This window comes from Oenanthe melanoleuca, chromosome 25 (genome assembly GCF_029582105.1).
Source record: "Oenanthe melanoleuca isolate GR-GAL-2019-014 chromosome 25, OMel1.0, whole genome shotgun sequence".
NCBI classification, from domain to species: domain Eukaryota; kingdom Metazoa; phylum Chordata; class Aves; order Passeriformes; family Muscicapidae; genus Oenanthe; species Oenanthe melanoleuca.
In genome coordinates this window covers 9,535,528-9,554,213 of record NC_079358.1, presented here as the reverse complement: position 1 = coordinate 9,554,213, position 18,686 = coordinate 9,535,528, and positions in this window count along the sequence as shown.

Here is an 18,686-nt window from a genome sequence, read left to right as displayed (position 1 = left end):
CTCTTGGAGGCATTATAAAAAATAAAGGATGTCCCAGAAAAGTTTTCTCCAGAGTTGCCCCTTTTGTTCCCTTCTCTGGAGCTGCAGCAGCAATGTCTGTGTGCAGAGCTGGGGCAGATCAGTGCTGGCACAGCAGCTGTGCCCAGCAGCAGCAGCACTTGGTGTTGCCAGAGCTGCTCCCGTGCCACTGCCCCGCTGCCCTCCTGCCCCTCGTGTTGCTGCAGGGCCTGAGTGCTCTCGGGGCCGGGCACAGCCCTGGGGGTGGCAGTGCCGGGGCTGCAGCAGGGACAGGCCATGGGCACTGCTGGGGCAGCGCTGACGCCTCAGGGCAGGGCCTGGGGGCTCCAGGCTCCTTGGCCAGGCTCTCTCCACAACACTTGGCCAGGCCAATGCTGAGCAGAGAAAACCCCCCGAGAGCAGCCCCAGGCTGGCCGTGGGCAGGCTGGGGGCAAACAGCATGGCTGGTGCTCTGCAAGGTCCCTGCAAGGGGAGAGACCCTGGCAAGGAGCAGCAGAGCAGGGGCTGATCCATCCCCACTGCGCTGGACACCCCAGGGCAGCGTCCCAGAGCGTCCTCATGCACCTGCCAACAACATCCCCCCTCTGCAGCCCTGGCCTCTCCCCCAGCTCACACAGGTGCCCCATCCTTGCAGGCACAGACACGGCAGCACTGGCTCAGGAGCCCCTGTTTGCACTGCACAGAGCAGGCGTCAGCACCCCCATGGTGCTGCTGTGGGGAGATGGAGCTGAGTGAGCACAAATGCCATCAGCCCCTGGGGCCAGCAAGGGCTGGGGGACACAAGGGAAACCACTCAGGTTTGTCGTGGCCTCTGCAGTCAGCCAGAAAGTTTGTTCCCATCCCTGGATCTGGCACAGTCAGTTCTGTATCCTGTGGTGCCTCCAGCCCTGAACCCCCTCATCTACAGTCTGAGGAACCAGGAGCTCAAGCCTGCCGTGTGCAGACTGAGTATTGGACCTCCCTGGGCAGCCCATTCCAATTCCCAATCATCCTTTTTTTGAAGAATATTTCCTCATGTCCAGCCTAAACCTTCCCTGGTGCTGCTTTATGGCTGGGTCCCCTTGTCTTGTCACTGTTCCCTGGGCATAGAGCCTGACCCCACCTGGCTGCACCCTCTTGTCAGGGAGTTGTAGAGCGTGGTGAGGTCTCCTCTGAGCATCCTCTTCTCCAGTATAAACATCCTCAGCTTCCTCATCTTCTCCTCACAGGACTTGTGTTCCAGATCCCTCACCAGCCTTGTTGCCCTTCTCTGGACTCGCTCCAGCCCCTCCGTGTCCTTCCTAAAGTGGGGGCCCAGAACTGGACACAGCACCCAAGGTGTTGCCCAACCAGCGCCGAACACAGGGGAATAATCACTGCCCTGGTCCTGCTGGTCACACCATTCCTGATCCAGGCCAGGTGCCACTGGCCTTCCTGTCCACCTGGGCACACTGCTGGCTCATGTCCAGCCTGCTGTCCATCAGCGCTCCCAGGTCTTTTCTGCCTGGCTGCTGTCCAGCCACTCTGTCCCCAGCCTGTAGCACTGCAGGGGTTGTTGTGGCCAAAGTGCAGGACACAGCATTTGTTATAACCTTGTTGGATTTGAGCCCTGGATCCAGCCTGTCCAGGTCCCTCTGCAGTGTCCTCCTACCCTGCAGCAGATGAAATCTCCCAGCAACCTTGGTGTGTCCATGGTTCCATGAGGCTGTAGAGTGTCACAATGGTCCCCATGATTCCATGAGGCCTCCCAGTGTCACAACGTCCATTTGGTTCCATGGTACTTCTTGGTGTCACAAAGTCCCTTGGATCCTTGGGCCCCACAGTGTCACAATAGTCCCTAGGCTCTCCAAGGCCCTGCAGTGTCGCAGTGGATCCTTGGTTCCATGATGTCTCACAGTGCAGTAATGCTCTCCTTGGTTCAACAGTGTCACAAGGGCCTCTTGGTCCCAAGGGGCACCATGGTGTCAAACATGTTTCCTTCATTCCATGACTCCCTGAGGAGCAGCACTGGCCCCTTTGTTCCACACAGCCCTGCAATGTCACAGGGGCCCCATCATTACACGAGGTCCGGCTCTGTCACAATGCTCTGCATGGTCCCACAAGGCCCTGCAGTGTCACAGTGGCCTCTTGGCTCTGTGAGGCCTCCAAGTGCCACCATGAATTTCTTGGTGCTGCAGTGTCACATTGGAGCCCTGGTTCCACAAGATCCTGTGGTGTCACGAGGGACCCTTGGTTCCATGGGGCACCACAGTGTCACAATTGTTCCCTCAGTTCCAAGAGTCCTTGCAATGGAACAATGGCCCCTTGATTCCATTGGGCCCCAGGCTCTCACAAGGCTCTCCTTGGTTCTGCAGTGCCACAATGGCCCCTTGGTTCCACAAGGCCCTGCAGTGTCACAGTGGCCTCTGTGGTTCCACGAGGACCCAGAGTGTCACCATGGACTCCTTGCTTCCATGTGTCCCCACAGTGTCACAGTGGCCCCTTGGCTCTGTGGTGCCATGTCGTGCACAGTGTCACTCTGGTCCTCTCAGTTCCACGAGGCCCTGCAGTGTCACAATGGCCCCTTGCTTCCCAGGGCCCTGCAGTGTCACAATCATCACAGAATCACCCAGGCTGGAAAAGACCTTTGAGAGCATCAAGTCCAACCTGTGACCCAACACCACCTTGTCAGCCAGACCATGGCACTCAGTGCCACATCCAGTCTTTCCTGAAACACTTCCAGGGACAGAGACTCCCCCACCTCCCTGGGCCGCCCATTCCAATGCCCAATCACATTTCTGTGGAGAGTATTTCCTAATGTCCAGCATAAACATCTCCTTGTGCAGCTTAAGTCTTTCCCTCTTGTCCTGTCCCTGTTCCCTGGCAGAAGAGCCCAATGCCCCGGCTGCACCCTCCTGTCAGGAGTTGTAGAGAGTGATGAGGTCTCCCCTGAGACTCCTCTTCTCCAGGTTAGACAACCCCTGATCCCTCAGCCGCTCCTCACAGGACTTGTGTTCCAGACCCCTCACCAGCCTTGTTGCCCTTCCCTGGACACACTCCAGCCCCTCCATGTCCTTCCTAAATTGAGTGACCAGAACTGGACACAGCACTCGAGGTGGTGCCCAACCAGTGCCAGGCACAGGGGAAGAATCACTGCCCTGGTCCTGCTGGCCACACCATTCCTGATCCATAGGAGTCCCAGGACTTGGATGAGGGAAATGCTGGGGAGGAGGTGGGAACAAGTATGATTATTTGTCAGCCATGAAGGGTCTTGATTTTCATATCTATTCAGACTGCATTAGAGGGTCTGGGAGTCAATATCAATTGGACATTGCTGCTATCTATCTATAAACCGAAAAAGAAAACCTAACAGAACAAAACTGTTTTCTCTGCATTGTTTACAATTAGTATATTCAGAACAGACTTCTGAAATCCTTCTAATTAACCGCAGAAGAATTGGAAACTTAAATTACTCCCAGAGGTTTTTCTTGTTTGTGTGTTTTGGACAAATGTTTATTAGCCTTTGTCACTGAATTCCTGAACTGAAAAACTCAAGAAAAAAGAGGCCTCTGGAGTAGTAAAATTCATCAGCATCCTCCAAGTGTCTGAGGATCCATCCTCATCAGAGCAGGAATGAATGAACAAAAATAGGAACAGCTGACCCACTTACCCCTGATTGAGCACACCTGCTGACCACACCACTGACCTTAGGCACTGATCACATGCCACTTACCACCCAAATGGCCATACCTCCAGTGACCACAGCACTGACAATAAGCACTAAGCACACCCACGGAACACACCCATATCCAATCTACCAGTGCCAACACCTCACTGACCACACCCAGTGAACACACCCCTTGCCAAGACACCAATGCCCTCACCCCAATGACCACACCCACTGACCACCCAACTGACCATAACCCCACTGACCACACCCACTGCCACACTCCAATGAAAATCCCAATAACCACCCACACTGACCACAACCACTAACCACACTCCACTGACAAACCAACTGACCATATCCCCGCTGACCACTCCCATTCATCACACCAATGACCACACCCACTGACCACCTAACTGACCACTCTCACCCGACTACCCAACTGACCACATTCACTGGCCACACACAGTGACCGTAGCCAGTGACCACACCCTCTGACCACACTCACAGACCACCTCCACTAACTACATCCCACTGACCATCCAACTGATGATACCCCCCCTGACCACACCCACTGACCACACCCCACTGATGATGCCCAGTAACTGCACCAACTGGCCATTCCCCCTCTGACCACAACCAGTGACCACACCCCCATTAAAACCCTACTGACCATATTTACTGACCATACCCACTGATCACACCCAATGATCACCCAACTGACCACCCCTACCCAACTACCTAAATGACCACATTCACTCACCACACCCACTGACCACACTCAGACCACCTCCTCTGAATACACCAACTGCACCCACTGACTATCCCCATCGACCCCAGTTACAGACCTCACCCAAAGACCACAACCAATGACCATACCACAATGTCCACACAAACTGACCACACCCCACTGACCCTCTCAAATTGCCACACCCACTGACCAGACCTCACTGACCAGACCCTACTGACCACACCTATTGCCCACACCCACTGATCAGGCAATCCACTGACCACCCATTTGAACAGACTGACCACCCAACTGACCACACCCCACTGACTACACCCACTGACCAACTGTAAGAGACGGTCCAAAGATTCCCTCATTCACTGTGTTCTACAGCTGCTTCTCAGAGCAACTGGTTCTCCTCACAATAGTCCATAAATCTTCCCATCTCTTGGCCAGAGGCAACTCACATTGGAAAAGAACTATAAAAAAAAGGATTTTCTGAAGAGACTTTAGAAATCTTCCTGCAGAAGGAAGATGTCTATTGGCTGGACCATGAGGATGTTGTCCCATCTGTTGGTAGCTATTCCCCACCCCCCTCCTTCTCTCTCTCTCTCTCTTTACTTTGTTTTCCTTTATCTCTCCGCTCTATTGCATAACTGTGTTGTTGGCACTCAATAAAGGTGCATTGCTGTTTGCTGTGAATAAACTTTAGTTCCCTTGCTGTGTGTCTTTTGCACCCTGAGGTCAAATGAACCATCACCACTCTCGCTTGTGTGAGCGGATCGTGACAGGCCCCTTGGCTCCAGTGGGTCCCAAAGTGTCACAATAGTCTCCATTGTTCCACCAGGCCTGACAATGTCACTGTGCTCCCCTTGGTTCCACAGGGCCCCACAGTGGACTCTTGGTTCCATGAGGTTCCTCAGACACAATGCTCTCCTGGGATCTGCAGTGTCACAATGGCCCCTTGGCTCCGTGTGTCACAACAGCTCATGGCTCCATGAGGCCACACAGTTTAACACAGGACCCTTGGTTCCACGAAGCCTTGATTTGTAACAATGGACCCTTGGTTCCATGAGCTTCCCTAGTGTCACCATGGTCTCCTGGGATCTGCATTGTCACAATGGACAATTGGTCCCATGGGACCCTGTTGTGTCACATTAAACTCTCAGTGCCATGAGGCTCTCGAGTGTCACAATGGTCTCCCTGCTTCAACAAGGCCTTGGAGTGTCACAATGGCCCCTTGGTTCCAATGAGCTTCCCTAGTGTCAACAATATTCCCCTTGTTTCTGCAGTGTCATAATGGACCCTCGGTTCCATAATGTTCATAAATGTCACAGGTCTCCTTGGTTCCATGTGGCCCTGCTGTGTCACCACAGCCCCTTGGTTCCATGAGTTACTGTCAACAATGGTTCCTTTGTTCCAATGAGGCCCTGCTATGTCACACTGCACCTTGGGCTCTATGAAGTTCTTGAATATCACAATGACCCCTTGGATTCATGAGGTCACACAGTTTCACCATGGTCTCCTTGGATCAGCATTGTCACAAAGGACAATGCAGCCCCAATGTGTCACAATGGCCCCATGCATCCATGAGGCCCTGATTTTTCACAATAGACCCTTGGTTCTAGAGGTTTTGTAGTGTAACTATGGACTCCTTGGTTCTATGAGTTACCCTGCTTTTAGCAGTGCTTTCCTTGGCTCCAAAAAGACCCTGCTGTGTCTCAATGCACTCTTGGCTCCATGAGGATCTGGGGTATCACAAAGGCTCCTTGGTTCCACAAGGTCCCACTGTGTCACAAACGTGTCCCTCTGTTCAGGAGGCCCAACAGAGTCACCATGGACCCTTGGTTGTCAGAGGTTCCATAGCATCCTAGTGGTTGCCATGGTTACACGAGTTTCCTTAGTGTCACAATGGTCTCCATGGGTCCATTAGGCCCTGCTTTGACACAATGGTCCCCTTGGTTCCATTGAGCTCCTGAAGTGCCAAGGACCCTTGGATCCATGAGGCCCTGCTGTGTCAGAATGGACCGATTTTTTCATTAAGTTCCTTGGTGTCAAAATGGTCTCCTTGGTTCTATGAGGCCCCGTGTGTCACACTGCACCTGTGGTTCCATAAGGTCCCATAGTGTCACCATGGTCTTCTCCAATTGGCAGGGTAACAATGGATCATTGGTTCCATGTGACATTGCTGTGTCACAATGGCCTGCTGGGTTCCATGATTCCCTTCAGTATCACAATAGAACCTTGTTTCTGTGAGGCTCCAAACTGTCACAATTGTCTCCTTGCTTCCATGAGCCCCCCTGTGTCACAAGGGTGTCCTTGGTTCCATGAGGATACAAAAGCTCTGCATAAACATTGAGTGACACCTGCTTAACACACCTGGGAAAAACTGTCTGCATTCAAAAGAGAGGTTAAAGATGAGGATGGCACCAGCAGTCTCCATCTGCAACAGAGGCCCAAGGAAAGGACAGGGACAGAGAATTCAGCTGAAAGAGTCAGAGAATTCTGCTTACAGAGATCATGTCTGGTCCCACTGGCCCTTGTAGAAAGGTGACATCATTCCAGGCAGCCTGAACTGACCATGTGCTTCCTCACTGGGGTTTGTTGTTCAGGAAAGCTGCTCAGGCTTTTCCATTCTTTCTTCACAAAGAAGAAATCTTCTCCTGGGCCTGTGTGCAGGCAGAGCCCTGAGGAGAGCAGGTGGGACATGGTGCAATGGGCTGGGACACCCAGCTGCAGAGCTCAGGGGACAAGGTTCTGATGCAGGGCACAGGGATGTCAGTCCCAGGTGGGCAATGTCAGACATGGTGAGGTTGGGGATGAGGGACAAGTAGTCCAAACAGGGTCAGCCTGCAAGGGGTTCATTCTTCTGTGTGCACAGACCTTCTAAGGAGACATTCAGCATCATGATTACCTAGGGAATATTTCTATCCCCTCTTCTCTGAAATGAAAAGCAAAAAATGACTCACTTTATTACAGAAAAAAAAAGTAATGTGGTGCACTTTCAAATCTGCTTCCTTAACAGAACTCCAAACAGCAGCTCCACAAGCCCTGGAGACTCAAAGACAATTGAAGAAAGACAGAGTTCCTGAGGGATTTCTGTATTTAAATCAGCGCCACAATGGTTTTGGGGCTGAGTCCAGGACCCTCAAGCACTGAGAGAAGTTAAAGAAGCTGCTCAAGGAATCAGAAACAAAACTCCAAGTCCCTTGGAGCATCACTGGCCCCACTGAGGGCAGGGACTGCCAAAGGCTCCCCAGGGACTGCTGAGAGCAGATCCTTGAGGCCAGGATTGCAGGAGCCTAAGGCTGTGAGCAGGAACTGCAATGCTGAGCCAGGCCTGGGCTGGTTGGAGGCAGCAGAAAGGCCAAGGGCTGAGCCCAGGCCTAGCCCAGCAGGGCCTGTCCCTCACAGGTGGCTCGGGGCTGTTCCTGGGAAACTGGGATGGGAGGGGCAGCAAGGACAAATGTCACCAACCTGTGTGACACTCCAGATGCTCATGGAACCAAGGGCCAGTGTGACACTGTGGGGCCTCATGGAAACAAGAGGCCATTGTGAGCCTGAGGGGCTGTAACACCCCAGAACTCTGAAATGATTTGGGTAAACAAAGGTTCCTGTACTTGAGTTTGGTGTACAGGAGAATCCCCAGCCAGATATTGTCAAGAGGTCAAAATGACACAAAATTTTACTGGCAAAATATAACAATCCAAGGAACTATGGAAAAGGATTTAATACAATATCCAATTCCGCAAAAAACACTTATCATGACAGGAATTTCAATAACTTAGCACATTACACCTGGAAACCTTTAAACACTTCTGTTGTTCAGATAACCAAAACTATTTTATATCAAGATTATTAGAAGGAGAGGAAAGAGAGACAGAAAGACAGAAGCTCTGTAGAAAGACACACACATGGCTACCAACTCCTAGGGTTCCAGTGTGGGTGAGACACAGACCCAGCAGAAGGCAGGGTAAGGACCATGGGCTGAGTGCCTGCTCTGTGTTTTAAGCCCCTGGGCCTTCGTGGGCCTCCCCCCAGGTGGGATTTGTGATTGCTCAGGCAATGAGAGCCTGGGTCAGCAGCAGCCCACTGTGTGACTGATTGACAGCTCATCCCGAGGTGTCTGGGACATTGATCTCATCCAGCCTCTGACAGCGACCGTGGTGACACTGCAGAACCTCATGGAACCCTGGGTCAGTTGTGACAATGCAGGTTCAGGGACACCATGGAGACACTGTAGAACCTCATGGAACCAAAGAGAACATTGTGACACTCTGGTTACTCATGGAATCAAGAGGACCATTGTGGACTCAAGATCCTTATGGAACTAAGGATCAGTGATGAAGCTGTGGGGCCTCTAGAACCAAAGAGCAGAGAACCATTGTCACGAGAACCATTGTGACACAGCGGGGCCACATGGAGCCCAGGGGCCATGGTGACACTGCCAGACCTTATGGAAGCAATAGGCCTTTGTGGCACTACAGAAGCAAGGAGAATATTGTGGCAGTGTGGGGTCTCATGGAACCAAGGGAACAGGGAATAGGTCTGGCTGGCTAGGGGTCCTGGGGGCACCTGACAGGTCTGGCTGACTTTGGCATCTTGAGGGCTGCTTCTCATCTGCGACTGAAACACTGGGGCTCTGGGCTTTCTTTCCTGTGCAAAAGAACCATCCTTGTCCTCCTGGTGCCCATGGCCAATATGGGGAATCCACCTCCAAAATTCCCTATATCCATGGACAGCTCCCAGACAAAAGCTGCCATGACTGACAAGTCTGGCTGGCCTTGGCTTCCTGAGGGCTTGTTCTCATGTGCCTTTGGAAACACTGGCGCTCTGTGCTTTCCTTCCAAACAAAAAGAAATCTTCTTCCATTCCAGGCACCCACAAGCAAAATTGAGATTCCACCTCCAAAAATCCCTATGTCCAAGAATTTCTCCCAAGTGAAAGGTGTCAGGAGAGATAGGTCAGGCTGGTTTGGCCCAAGGGTGGCCACCTGTCATCTTCCTCCAAAACACTTGGACTTCTCAGTTTTCTTTCCTGTTGAAAAAAAAATCCATCTCGACCAGGCAACCATGGCCCAAAGTGGGATTCCACTGAACCATAATATTCTGTTACAGCTTAAATAATTCTGTGTTTGAGGGAACAAGTTATGGGATATCTTAGAAGGTTTAGAAGCTAGAGGTTAGGAATGTAACCCATAAAGGTATACATCTTAGTATAGGGATTAGAAATTGATAAGGATTGCTTATTTAACATTCAGAACCAGCCAAAATACACATATGGAAGCATTTAAGTGAAAACTGATATACATTAGAAAATACTCAGAGCCAGCCAGGGACACCCATACATCATAAATTTTGACACTAAAATTAATAAAGACCAGAATGAAGGGATTAACAGGTCAGGTAGTCATAGTAACAGGAGAGAGTTAAAAAGTTTAGAGCCAGGTAGACAGTCCTTACTTCCTTCCCTGAAACCCTCCAATTCATTTAAAAGACCACTGACCCAATACCAAGAGAACACTATGCAACCACAATGAGTATGCAACTAATTTTAATACCCAGCGGGGAATGGACAGTGACAGGTAATAAATATGTATAGGTGTCATGGAATATGCCTGACTTTTGTGAATAAATAGAGGGCTAAAAGCCTTTGGGAGCAATCCCATGTGTCCACCCAGTGCTGAAATAAACATAACCTTTTGACTAAACTGGTTGAAAGGTATTTTGTCCTTGCCTTTTGTGAATCATTTTGGCGGCTGCAGCAGGACCTTCTCTTCCTGCAGGAACAGACGGGAGCATGACAGCTCCAGGTGCACCAGCCTGAGTCCCTCTTGGACAAGAGACCTCCAATCCCACCTGCTTCAGTGCTGGAGACAGACAAGTTTGCTGGCCAAGGACAAAATGGTATTTTTATGATTTTAAAATTACTCCAGGGTGAGAGGGCTAATTGGTAAGACATAGAAGATATCCTATGCACATTGTGGGCTGAAAGGTATTGCTTGCAAGCAGAGAGGATTGTTTGGGTTACTGGTGAAGGGATTCTGCTGTGCCATAGAGGGCATCACTAGCAAGTTCTGGGGGTGTGCTTGAGCGAATCCTGGTGTTTAAACTGCCAGTGGAAGAATTTGTTGTGCTGTAGAGGGCACCGCTAGCAATTCTGGGGGTGAGTTTGCTCAAATCCTTGTTTATTGCTGCTGTTTTGGCAAGCTGTTGTTGTGGTTGTGATCGGATGTGTGTGTGTCTTTGAAGAGTGCTACATGAGATTGTCTACAATTCTGACAGCCATCATGTATTTTTTTTTGAGGCAACACTACCATCTTGTGTCGAAAGTTGTAGTTGCAACAAGTTAAAAGATCATCTGAGATACAACACTACCACCTTGTGCTAAAAATTATAATTGCAATGGATTGGGAACTTTTGTGTAAAACGGGCCATTTTGTTTGTTCCTAATAAACTGTTAAAAGTGGCCAGCAAAGCTCAGGCATGAGCTGCAAGTGCCCAACCATCCAGGGAAGGGCTCTCTAGATGGTTTGGGCTCCAACCAGGTGAATTTTTAGCTGAAGGAGGAGACAGGGCTATTGTTGAATGAGGAAAAGGGAGGAGAGAGAGGGTGTATTTTAGGGGATTGTATTAGATTCGAACAAGTAATTATTTGCTTTTTGTCCTGGTATGAAGGACAGTTATCTGCCAATAAAGGCAGAAGCATCTCTTTGAAATGGAGAATGTAAACTACCCACCTCCAAATTATTATAAATTTGAAATTAAGGGGCTCTCAGGCAAAGATATGGGATTTAGGAATAGCAATTCTTTACCAGGAAAATTAAAATAGAAACACAGTATTACAAGAAACAATCCCAACCCTGACAGAGTCAGAATACAACCTGACACCTTGTCAGTCAGGGTGTTGGTAGCAGTCCAATCAAATGGTGGCTACAGTCCCCCTGCAGTGGCAGGTGTGGTTCAGCTGAAGCAGTGCTCCTGTAGAAAGGTGCAGCCTTCCTTTAAAAGTCCAGGGATGATGTAGAAAGGTCCGGTTTTCCTCTGGAATCCAGTGGAATGAAGGTATCTTGGTGTCCATAATCTCAGTTTTTATCTAGGTAGGAAAGGCTTGGCTCCTCCCCGTGGCTGGAGCATCTCCCAATGGGATGATGTAATTTTATCAGTCATACAGTGGGACTTAATGGCTCAGTAGCAGAAGATATCTTCCTGGAGGGAGGATGGGTTGTGGAAAAGATAAAGATAATTGCCCCATCTAGTCTTAAAGATGGCCCACTAGCCGATAATGTGTGCCATGGAGATAAGGAATCACTGCCCCACCCGGCTTTAACAGATGGTGATAGAATACACATTTCTGGTCACATCAACCCAACATATTATCCACCCCTGATTCTACTACAATCCGTGTAATGAAAACCTTACACACAGTTCTCATTTAAGATTAGGTTTTCCCTTCGGTACACAATGGGTTTCCCCATCTTTTTTGCATTACTGACCAAGTGTAACCAGGTCCTGGAGCAAAGACCATCCCATGGGAGAGATGGGTTTCTCATTGCCTGGGGTGGGACTAATCCAAACAGTCTTTCCTAAAATATCTTCCATGTGTACTACAGGCACTTTATCTCTATCCTCTGTGTGCAAGGATTCAGACAGGGCATCGATTGATGGACACTTGGGTGTTGACCGTCCAGGTGGGCTTTGCTAAATTTCTTTCCTAATTCTTGAAGACTCCCCCACCAAGTGCCTTCAGGGTAGTCTTGAGTAGGCTGTTGCACGGTTCAACTTCCCCAGCAGCTGGTGCATGGTAAGGGATATGATATATCCATTCAATGCCATGTTCTCTGACCCAGGCGTTGATAAGGCCATTCTTGAAATGAGTCCCATTGTCTGACTCAGTTCTTTCTGAATCAGTCAGACTTGCTTTTCCAGGCCCAGGATGGTGTTCCGAGCAGTGGCGTGGGCCACAGGGTAGGTCTCCAACCATCCACCATGGTCAGCACGTAGCGCTTGCCTTGGCGGGTCTGAGGCAGTGTGATATAGTCAATCTGCCAGGCCTCTCTGTACTTGTACTTGGACCATCGCCCCCCATACCAGAAGGGCTTCACCTGCTTGGCTTGTTTGATGGCAGCACACGTGTCACTGTCATGGATAACCTGAGAAATACTGTCCATGGTTAGATCCACCCCTCGGTCCCATGCCCACATATAGGTGGCATCTCTGCCCTGATGACCTGAGGCATCATGGGCCCATCGAGCCAGGAACAACTCTCCCTTGTGTTCCCAATCTAAGTCTATCTTTGACACCTCTATCTGAGCAGCCTGATTTACCTGCTCGTTGTGCTGGTGTTCTTCATTAGCCCAACTCTTGGGAACATGGGCATCCACATGACGGACTTTCACGGGTAGCTTCTCTACCCGAGTGACAATGTCTTTCCACTCATCAGCAGCCTAGATTGGTTTTCCTCTATGTTGCCAGTCTGCATTTTCCACTTTTCCAGCCAACCCCACAGATCATTGGCTACCATCCATGAATCAGTGTAAAGGTAGAGTTTTGGCCGTTTCTCTCTCTCAGCAATGTCCAAGGCCAGCTGAACAGCTTGGAGCTCAGCAAGTTGACTTGATCCACCTTCTCCTTCAGTAGCTTGTGCAACCTGTCATGTGGGGCTCCATATGGCTGCTTTCCACTTCCAGTTCATTCCCACAATGCAGCAGGAACCGTCAGAGAAAAGGGCATAGATTGTTTCATCTGCTGGCAGTTGGTTGTATGGTGGGGCTTCTTCAGCCCGGGTCACTTGTTCCTGCTCCTCTTCGTCAGCGAGACCAAAATCTTCACCTTCTGGCCAGTTTGTAATTATCTCCAAAATCCCTGGGCGATTCGGGTTGCCAATATGGGCGCACTGCGTGATGAGGGCAATCCACTTGCTCCATGTGGCGTCAGTGGCGTGGTGGGTAGAGGGAACCTTTCCTTTGAACATCCACCCCAGCACTGGCAGTCGGGGTGCCAGGAGAAGCTGTGCTTCCGTGCCAATTACCTTTGAGGCAGCTTGAACTCCTTCCTAGGCAGCCAAGATTTCCTTCTCTGTGGGAGTGTAATTGGCTTCTGACCTTTTGTAACTTCGGCTCCAGAATTCCAGGGGTCGGCCTCGGGTCTCACCAGGCACCTTCTGCCAAAGGCTCCAGGACAGACCATGGTTCCTGGCTGCAGAGTAGAGCACATGCTTTACTTCTGGTCCCGTCCTGACTGGGCCAAGGGCTACTGCATGAGTGATCTCTTGTTTGATCTGGGCGAAGACTTGCTGCTGTTTAGGGCCCCAGTGGAAATGGTTCTTCTTGCGGGTGACCAGGTAGAGAGGGCTCACAATCTGGCTGTACTCAGGGATGTGCATTTCCTTCTTGCTTGTTGGTGGAGACATTGCAGTGATTTTATTGATGACCTCAGTGGGAACCTGACGCCATCCATCTTGCCACTTCACTCCCAGGAACTGGATCTCTCGGGCAGGTCCTTTGACTTTGCTCTTTTTAATGGTGAAGCCAGCTCCCAGCAAAATCTGGGTGATCTTCTCTCCCTTCTCAAATACCTCCACTGCCTTGTTCCCCTACACAATGATGTCATCGATGTACTTCAAATGTTCTGGAGCCTCATCCTTTTCCAGTGCAGCCTGGATCAGCCCATGACAGATGGTGGGGCTGTGTTTCCACCCCTGGGGAAGTCGGTTCCAGGTGTACTGCACAGCCCTCCAGGTGAAAGCAAACTGAGGCCTGCACTCTGCTGCAAGAGGAATGGAGAAAAACGCATTGGCAATGTCAATGGTGGCATACCACCTTGCTGCATTGGACTCCAGCTCGTACTGCAGCTCCAGCATGTCCGGCACGGCAGCGCTCAGCTGTGGAGTCACTTCATTCAATGCACGATAGTCCAGTCAATCTCCATTCTCCATCAGACTTGTGCACAGGCCAGATGGGGCTGTTGAGGGGTGAGTGGGCTTTGCTGACCACCCCTTGTCTCTCTAGCTCATGGATCATCCTGTGGATGGGGATCACAGCATCTCGAGTTGTCCAGTACTGCTGGCGGTGCACTGTCAAGGTGGAAATTGGTACCTGTTGCTCTGTCACTTTCAGGAGTCCTGCTGCAGATGGATTTTCTGATAGTCCAGGCAAAGTGTTCAACTGCTTAATGCTCTCTGTTGCTACAGCAGCTATTCCAAAAGCCCACCTGAACCCCTTTGGGTCTTTGTAGTAGCCATTCCTGAGGAAGTCTATGCCTAGAATGCACAGTGCCCCTGGGCCAGTTACAATAGGATGTTTCTGCCACCCCTTCCCTGTCAGGCTAATCTCAACTTCCAGCAAAGTGTATTCCTGTGATCCCCCCGTCACCCCAACAAGGAAACAGGTTCTTTCCCCACATGTTCTGATGGTATCAGGGTGCACTGTGAACCAGTATCAACTAGTACTCTATGTTCCTGTGGCTTTGATGTGCCAGGCCATCGCACCCACACTGTCCAATACTCTCTGTCATCCCATGCCTCTCCCTGGATAGAGGCAGGGCCTCTCTAGCGCTGGTTATTACTCCTTTCCTGGGCATACCTAGTGGATATTCCTTCCAGGGGATCAGACAGATCATCCTCCCTTCTGTGATACCCTGCACCTTTACCATGGGAGGTTGAGGCTACCTTCATTTTAGCATGGTTCCCTCGGTTAGCATTTCCCTCCTTGAGTTGATGGACCCGTGCTGCCAGGACAGAAGTGGGTTTCCCATCCCATTTTCCATGTCTTCCCCATGGTCTCACAGGAAGAACCACAGGTCAGCTTGTGGGGTGTACCCTCTCTCCCTAGCTGGGGGGTATTGGGTTCTAACTTTGGGGCCTGTGACTCGTTCTGGTGCCGCACTGATCTTCCTTATCTCCTCCATCCTCTCTCTCATCTCACCTCTCAACTCTCTCATTTCCTTCACCTGCTCTTGGACCTCTTGGAGCTCCTTGATCACAGCAAAGACATTGACCTGCATTGGGCCATTCATCATACTTTCAAAATTTCTGAGCTTGCTGGCAACAGAACCCACGGTGGTTATCAGCATTAATCATTGCAATGAAGGTGGTATATTGAGATGGCTTCAGGGTTGCCAGATTCCACAGCATCTGCCCTGTGCACCTGACCCTGTCAGGGTCATTGTCATGCTGTCCATCCCTCCCAAAGATTACCTCCAATACTGCCACTTCTCTCAGCTGCTGGATTCCTTCCTCAAGAGTTTTCCAGCGCATTCTACGGTGGTGCTCCTGCATTCTCTCTTTGTGGACAAACCTCTCTCTCACACTCATTAAAAGCCGGTCCCAGAGGGAGAGGAGGCCTTGCTCCCTCACAAATATCTGGTCCACACCTGAATCCTGGGCCAAGGATCCCAAATTCCTGGCCTCAGTTCCATCCAGTTGCACACCTGTTCCCGTAAGGTCCCAGACCCGGAGTAACCAAGTTGTAAAAGGCTCACAGCCTTGCCGTGCAATGTCTTTACACAGGTTACAGAGACTATTGTATAAAAGTGTAAAAACTCATGACTCTGAGTCCAGCTTGGGTGTAGCTTCGGCTGGGCTGTCGTAGTGCCCAAGGTGAATTCTTGGAAGGCCTTTTAGTAAATCCCTGCTTTATTCCTTTAACTCTATCTAGAATCTGTTCAGGTCCGCCTCCTTAGGCATCAGAATGAAGGGGTACTTTAACAGTTAAATGAATTTATTTGGATTAGGAAGATCAGTATCCCGGCTGAGAACCCCTGGGATGAGATCTTGGGAAGGACAGACGGAAATCCCGGTGGGTGAAGCTGCTGACAGAGGGGGAGGTGGGACCCCCAGGAGGAGCCCCCAGCTCGGAGGGACCGGGACCCTGTGCCGGCAGCCGCGGCTGCCATGGCACTGCCAGTGCCGGCGCTGTCATGGAGTGTGGGAGGTGTGACAGTGTCCCTGAGCCGACTGTCACAATGTGATGGAACTGACGGCTGGGATGTATCTGAGCCCATTGTGACAGCGTGCCTGAAGACACTGTCGTGACATATCGGGAGTGACTATTGCCAGGCAGCTCCCCCAGCAGCTCCCGGGACTCACGGGATGACCTGGAGCAGATATGGGATAGAGGGCAGGGGGGTGGGTGCGGAAGCTCCAGAAGCTGGGAAGGGCAAATCCAAGGGATGGCAGAGATGGAATTGCTGCAGCCAAGAGGAGCCCGAGGCTGCGAGAGGAACAGCCCTGCAGGGAGGAAGGAGGGGCACGAGGGGCTCCGGAGATTCCCTGGCATCCCGTGGGGGTCCCTGGGGAGCAGAGACCCCCCTGCAGCCCTGCAGGAGCCCCCGGCAGAGCAGGGAGTGCCCAAAGGGCTGTGAGCCCATGAGAAGCCCCTGCTGGAGCACTTGGGACAGAGCTGCAGCCCATGGGAAGGACTCATGCTGGAGAAGTCCCTGGAGAAGGGTTTCCCGTGGAAGGCAGGGATCCCACCTTGGCTGAGCAGTGGCAGAAACAACCTGTGCTGAACTGCCCAGGGCCCCATTTTCATTGCCTTTAGCTGATGGAGGGAAGAGGGAGAGCCTGGGAAGGAGTTTGTGCTGGGGAGGTGTTTAGAAGGGTTTACTTGACTTCTCCTTATCCTGCTCTGATCTTGCCAGCAATCAATTCACTGAATATCTCTGATTCCAAGAGTGTTTCTCCTGTGGCAGGATTTGATGAGCGATCTCTCCTGGTGCTTGTCTCAACCCAGGAATCCTTCATTCAATTTTCTCTCCCTGTTCAGATGCAAAAGACAGAGAGAAACCAGTGGGTGTGGGGGCATCCGGCCACTGCCAACCACAGCAAGGCAGGAAGGAGGAGGAGGGAAGTGAACAGGTTGTTGAGCAGATTGTTATCTGTGCAGCAGTTCTGGGGCTCTCTCAGTCCCTTGGGGACAGGCACCAAATGATCAATTGCTGGATTTCCAGACTGGTTCCTTCACAGCTGCCCCTGCATGGGGGGTTTCCAGCCAGACTTGCTCTGAAAACGATCAAAGGCCCACGTAGAGCCACTGCTTAGGCCTCACACTGGGTTCTGTGCTTCTTGCAGGGCTGAGCAAACCACAGCCAGGCCTTTTTTGGCCACAGAAAGAATTCCCACCTTTGCAGCAGCTTAAAAGCTGCGAGAATCAAAGCCAAGGGGGCGGGGGGAGCCTCAGGTCCTGGCTGCCACCCGGGGCTGGCCAGAACAGGGCTGGCCAATGCCCATCCCTGTGCACTGGGGCTGGGCCATGGCTGGGCCCCACACTGGGATGGCCACTGGCTTCAAGGAGCAGGAGTTTGGGAGCTCCTTCCTGCCTGGGGCTCCATTCCCCAGCTGCTGTTGCCGGCTCAGATCCTGCAGGGGATGAGTGAGAATGGAGAAGTCTGGAACCCCTAGATTCACCATCCCCCAGGACTAGACCCTCTTGGGAAGGATGTGTCTCCCTGAGACAGGATCCCCTCAGGCAGGACCCCCTGGATGTGCCCCCCAGGACAGAACCCACCCCGTGTGACTCTCAGCACAAACAGCCTCTTCCTTCTGCTGCTGGGGAGAGAAAGTCAAAGTGTTGGGGGGGGGGCACAGCTGGACACCCCCATTCCCCACAGTCTCACCAACCCTCCCTGCAGACCCCTCAGCCCATTTTCTCCCTCCCTGGGGTCCACCAAACCGGTTCCCTGCCCAGGTCTTCCTCAGGCATTCTGACTCCCTGGCACACTCAGCCACTGCCCATCCCTGGCACCCCCATTCCCCTGGGAAGCCAACAATGGAATCCTCATTCCTTATGTACCATCTCTCTGGGGACCCCCATCCCTGGGATCCATCCCATGGTCCCAAATCCCTCGAGGGCACATTGTTCTGGGACCATCATCCCTGAGTCTGAGTCCACCCAATACTCGGGAGCCCCATTCCCATGGGACCCCATCCCTGGCACCCCAGTGCCCTGGACACCCATCCTTGGTGTCCACCCAAACCAAAACCCCTGCATCACCTCAGCCTCCAAATTCTGGAAACATCCTGTCCCCAACATGTCCCACAATCCTCCCCATGTCCCACAAGGTCCCCACCCTGCCCCCATCCTGTCCACACCCTGCCCCCACCAAGGGCCACCTACACATGAGGACAAGACCTGCCCTCGCTTCCTGTCCCTTCATCCGAAGAGCCGCCAGCCAGGGGACAGGTGGCCACAGCAGCGAGTGACAGCCAGTGCCCATGGCCAGGGACACTGGGATGGCCGGGAAGGTGGCGCTGCTCCTGTGGGGTGAGTGCCCTGGGCACGGGCCTGACACCCTGGGGATGGGCCCTGGTGAGGCA